Source organism: Oncorhynchus nerka, linkage group LG15 (assembly GCF_034236695.1).
Source record: "Oncorhynchus nerka isolate Pitt River linkage group LG15, Oner_Uvic_2.0, whole genome shotgun sequence".
Lineage (NCBI taxonomy): Eukaryota > Metazoa > Chordata > Actinopteri > Salmoniformes > Salmonidae > Oncorhynchus > Oncorhynchus nerka.
Window position 1 is genome coordinate 16,890,068 of NC_088410.1, and position 6,132 is coordinate 16,896,199.

Below are 6,132 nucleotides of genomic sequence, written 5' to 3' on the forward strand. Positions count from 1 at the left end.
TCCCAATACTCAGTGTTATAGTCATGGTCCTGAGAATAGAGACCAGGATATGTTGTTGTCCTGGGTCCCAATACTCAGTGTTATAGTCCTGGTCCTGAGAATAGAGACCAGGATATGTTGTTGTCCTGGGTCCCAATACTCAGTGTTATAGTCCTGGTCCTGAGAATAGAGACCAGGATATGTTGTTGTCCTGGGTCCCAATACTCAGTGTTATAGTCCTGGTCCTGAGAATAGAGACCAGGATATGTTGTTGTCCTGGGTCCCAATACTCAGTGTTATAGTCCTGGTCCTGAGAATAGAGACCAGGATATGTTGTTGGCCTGGATCCCAATACTCAGTGTTATAGTCCTGGTCCTGAGAATAGAGACCAGGATATGTTGTTGTCCTGGGTCCCAATACTCAGTGTTATAGTCCTGGTCCTGAGAATAGAGACCAGGATATGTTGTTGTCCTGGGTCCCAATACTCAGTGTTATAGTCCTGGTCCTGAGAATAGAGACCAGGATATGTTGTTGTCCTGGGTCCCAATACTCAGTGTTATAGTCCTGGTCCTGAGAATAGAGACCAGGATATGTTGTTGTCCTGGATCCCAATACTCAGTGTTATAGTCCTGGTCCTGAGAATAGAGACCAGGATATGTTGTTGTCCTGGGTCCCAATACTCAGTGTTATAGTCCTGGTCCTGAGAATAGAGACCAGGATATGTTGTTGGCCTGGATCCCAATACTCAGTGTTATAGTCCTGGTCCTGAGAATAGAGACCAGGATATGTTGTTGTCCTGGGTCCCAATACTCAGTGTTATAGTCCTGGTCCTGAGAATAGAGACCAGGATATGTTGTTGTCCTGGATCCCAATACTCAGTGTTATAGTCCTGGTCCTGAGAATAGAGACCAGGATATGTTGTTGTCCTGGGTCCCAATACTCAGTGTTATAGTCCTGGTCCTGAGAATAGAGACCAGGATATGTTGTTGTCCTGGGTCCCAATACTCAGTGTTATAGTCCTGGTCCTGAGAATAGAGACCAGGATATGTTGTTGTCCTGGATCCCAATACTCAGTGTTATAGTCCTGGTCCTGAGAATAGAGACCAGGATATGTTGTTGTCCTGGGTCCCATAGAGACCAGGATATGTTGTTGTCCTGGGTCCCAATACTCAGTGTTATAGTCCTGGTCCTGAGAATAGAGACCAGGATATGTTGTTGTCCTGGGTCCCAATACTCAGTGTTATAGTCCTGGTCCTGAGAATAGAGACCAGGATATGTTGTTGTCCTGGGTCCCAATACTCAGTGTTATAGTCCTGGTCCTGAGAATAGAGACCAGGATATGTTGTTGTCCTGGGTCCCAATACTCAGTGTTATAGTCCTGGTCCTGAGAATAGAGACCAGGATATGTTGTTGTCCTGGGTCCCAATACTCAGTGTTATAGTCCTGGTCCTGAGAATAGAGACCAGGATATGTTGTTGTCCTGGGTCCCAATACTCAGTGTTATAGTCCTGGTCCTGAGAATAGAGACCAGGATATGTTGTTGTCCTGGGTCCCAATACTCAGTGTTATAGTCCTGGTCCTGAGAATAGAGACCAGGATATGTTGTTGTCCTGGGTCCCAATACTCAGTGTTATAGTCCTGGTCCTGAGAATAGAGACCAGGATATGTTGTTGTCCTGGGTCCCAATACTCAGTGTTATAGTCCTGGTCCTGAGAATAGAGACCAGGATATGTTGTTGTCCTGGGTCCCAATACTCAGTGTTATAGTCCTGGTCCTGAGAATAGAGACCAGGATATGTTGTTGTCCTGGGTCCCAATACTCAGTGTTATAGTCCTGGTCCTGAGAATAGAGACCAGGATATGTTGTTGTCCTGGGTCCCAATACTCAGTGTTATAGTCCTGGTCCTGAGAATAGAGACCAGGATATGTTGTTGTCCTGGGTCCCAATACTCAGTGTTATAGTCCTGGTCCTGAGAATAGAGACCAGGATATGTTGTTGTCCTGGATCCCAATACTCAGTGTTATAGTCCTGGTCCTGAGAATAGAGACCAGGATATGTTGTTGTCCTGGGTCCCAATACTCAGTGTTATAGTCCTGGTCCTGAGAATAGAGACCAGGATATGTTGTTGTCCTGGGTCCCAATACTCAGTGTTATAGTCCTGGTCCTGAGAATAGAGACCAGGATATGTTGTTGGCCTGGATCCCAATACTCAGTGTTATAGTCCTGGTCCTGAGAATAGAGACCAGGATATGTTGTTGTCCTGGGTCCCAATACTCAGTGTTATAGTCCTGGTCCTGAGAATAGAGACCAGGATATGTTGTTGTCCTGGGTCCCAATACTCAGTGTTATAGTCCTGGTCCTGAGAATAGAGACCAGGATATGTTGTTGTCCTGGGTCCCAATACTCAGTGTTATAGTCCTGGTCCTGAGAATAGAGACCAGGATATGTTGTTGTCCTGGGTCCCAATACTCAGTGTTATAGTCCTGGTCCTGAGAATAGAGACCAGGATATGTTGTTGTCCTGGGTCCCAATACTCAGTGTTATAGTCCTGGTCCTGAGAATAGAGACCAGGATATGTTGTTGTCCTGGGTCCCAATACTCAGTGTTATAGTCCTGGTCCTGAGAATAGAGACCAGGATATGTTGTTGTCCTGGGTCCCAATACTCAGTGTTATAGTCCTGGTCCTGAGAATAGAGACCAGGATATGTTGTTGTCCTGGGTCCCAATACTCAGTGTTATAGTCCTGGTCCTGAGAATAGAGACCAGGATATGTTGTTGTCCTGGGTCCCAATACTCAGTGTTATAGTCCTGGTCCTGAGAATAGAGACCAGGATATGTTGTTGTCCTGGGTCCCAATACTCAGTGTTATAGTCCTGGTCCTGAGAATAGAGACCAGGATATGTTGTTGTCCTGGGTCCCAATACTCAGTGTTATAGTCCTGGTCCTGAGAATAGAGACCAGGATATGTTGTTGTCCTGGGTCCCAATACTCAGTGTTATAGTCCTGGTCCTGAGAATAGAGACCAGGATATGTTGTTGTCCTGGGTCCCAATACTCAGTGTTATAGTCCTGGTCCTGAGAATAGAGACCAGGATATGTTGTTGTCCTGGGTCCCAATACTCAGTGTTATAGTCCTGGTCCTGAGAATAGAGACCAGGATATGTTGTTGTCCTGGGTCCCAATACTCAGTGTTATAGTCCTGGTCCTGAGAATAGAGACCAGGATATGTTGTTGTCCTGGGTCCCAATACTCAGTGTTATAGTCCTGGTCCTGAGAATAGAGACCAGGATATGTTGTTGTCCTGGATCCCAATACTCAGTGTTATAGTCCTGGTCCTGAGAATAGAGACCAGGATATGTTGTTGTCCTGGGTCCCAATACTCAGTGTTATAGTCCTGGTCCTGAGAATAGAGACCAGGATATGTTGTTGTCCTGGGTCCCAATACTCAGTGTTATAGTCCTGGTCCTGAGAATAGAGACCAGGATATGTTGTTGTCCTGGGTCCCAATACTCAGTGTTATAGTCCTGGTCCTGAGAATAGAGACCAGGATATGTTGTTGTCCTGGGTCCCAATACTCAGTGTTATAGTCCTGGTCCTGAGAATAGAGACCAGGATATGTTGTTGTCCTGGATCCCAATACTCAGTGTTATAGTCCTGGTCCTGAGAATAGAGACCAGGATATGTTGTTGTCCTGGGTCCCAATACTCAGTGTTATAGTCCTGGTCCTGAGAATAGAGACCAGGATATGTTGTTGTCCTGGGTCCCAATACTCAGTGTTATAGTCCTGGTCCTGAGAATAGAGACCAGGATATGTTGTTGTCCTGGGTCCCAATACTCAGTGTTATAGTCCTGGTCCTGAGAATAGAGACCAGGATATGTTGTTGTCCTGGGTCCCAATACTCAGTGTTATAGTCCTGGTCCTGAGAATAGAGACCAGGATATGTTGTTGTCCTGGGTCCCAATACTCAGTGTTATAGTCCTGGTCCTGAGAATAGAGACCAGGATATGTTGTTGTCCTGGGTCCCAATACTCAGTGTTATAGTCCTGGTCCTGAGAATAGAGACCAGGATATGTTGTTGTCCTGGGTCCCAATACTCAGTGTTATAGTCCTGGTCCTGAGAATAGAGACCAGGATATGTTGTTGTCCTGGGTCCCAATACTCAGTGTTATAGTCCTGGTCCTGAGAATAGAGACCAGGATATGTTGTTGTCCTGGGTCCCAATACTCAGTGTTATAGTCCTGGTCCTGAGAATAGAGACCAGGATATGTTGTTGTCCTGGGTCCCAATACTCAGTGTTATAGTCCTGGTCCTGAGAATAGAGACCAGGATATGTTGTTGTCCTGGGTCCCAATACTCAGTGTTATAGTCCTGGTCCTGAGAATAGAGACCAGGATATGTTGTTGTCCTGGGTCCCAATACTCAGTGTTATAGTCCTGGTCCTGAGAATAGAGACCAGGATATGTTGTTGTCCTGGGTCCCAATACTCAGTGTTATAGTCCTGGTCCTGAGAATAGAGACCAGGATATGTTGTTGTCCTGGGTCCCAATACTCAGTGTTATAGTCCTGGTCCTGAGAATAGAGACCAGGATATGTTGTTGTCCTGGGTCCCAATACTCAGTGTTATAGTCCTGGTCCTGAGAATAGAGACCAGGATATGTTGTTGTCCTGGGTCCCAATACTCAGTGTTATAGTCCTGGTCCTGAGAATAGAGACCAGGATATGTTGTTGTCCTGGGTCCCAATACTCAGTGTTATAGTCCTGGTCCTGAGAATAGAGACCAGGATATGTTGTTGTCCTGGGTCCCAATACTCAGTGTTATAGTCCTGGTCCTGAGAATAGAGACCAGGATATGTTGTTGTCCTGGGTCCCAATACTCAGTGTTATAGTCCTGGTCCTGAGAATAGAGACCAGGATATGTTGTTGTCCTGGGTCCCAATACTCAGTGTTATAGTCCTGGTCCTGAGAATAGAGACCAGGATATGTTGTTGTCCTGGGTCCCAATACTCAGTGTTATAGTCCTGGTCCTGAGAATAGAGACCAGGATATGTTGTTGTCCTGGGTCCCAATACTCAGTGTTATAGTCCTGGTCCTGAGAATAGAGACCAGGATATGTTGTTGTCCTGGGTCCCAATACTCAGTGTTATAGTCCTGGTCCTGAGAATAGAGACCAGGATATGTTGTTGTCCTGGGTCCCAATACTCAGTGTTATAGTCCTGGTCCTGAGAATAGAGACCAGGATATGTTGTTGTCCTGGGTCCCAATACTCAGTGTTATAGTCCTGGTCCTGAGAATAGAGACCAGGATATGTTGTTGTCCTGGGTCCCAATACTCAGTGTTATAGTCCTGGTCCTGAGAATAGAGACCAGGATATGTTGTTGTCCTGGGTCCCAATACTCAGTGTTATAGTCCTGGTCCTGAGAATAGAGACCAGGATATGTTGTTGTCCTGGGTCCCAATACTCAGTGTTATAGTCCTGGTCCTGAGAATAGAGACCAGGATATGTTGTTGTCCTGGGTCCCAATACTCAGTGTTATAGTCCTGGTCCTGAGAATAGAGACCAGGATATGTTGTTGTCCTGGGTCCCAATACTCAGTGTTATAGTCCTGGTCCTGAGAATAGAGACCAGGATATGTTGTTGTCCTGGGTCCCAATACTCAGTGTTATAGTCCTGGTCCTGAGAATAGAGACCAGGATATGTTGTTGTCCTGGGTCCCAATACTCAGTGTTATAGTCCTGGTCCTGAGAATAGAGACCAGGATATGTTGTTGTCCTGGGTCCCAATACTCAGTGTTATAGTCCTGGTCCTGAGAATAGAGACCAGGATATGTTGTTGTCCTGGGTCCCAATACTCAGTGTTATAGTCCTGGTCCTGAGAATAGAGACCAGGATATGTTGTTGTCCTGGGTCCCAATACTCAGTGTTATAGTCCTGGTCCTGAGAATAGAGACCAGGATATGTTGTTGTCCTGGGTCCCAATACTCAGTGTTATAGTCCTGGTCCTGAGAATAGAGACCAGGATATGTTGTTGTCCTGGGTCCCAATACTCAGTGTTATAGTCCTGGTCCTGAGAATAGAGACCAGGATATGTTGTTGTCCTGGGTCCCAATACTCAGTGTTATAGTCCTGGTCCTGAGAATAGAGACCAGGATATGT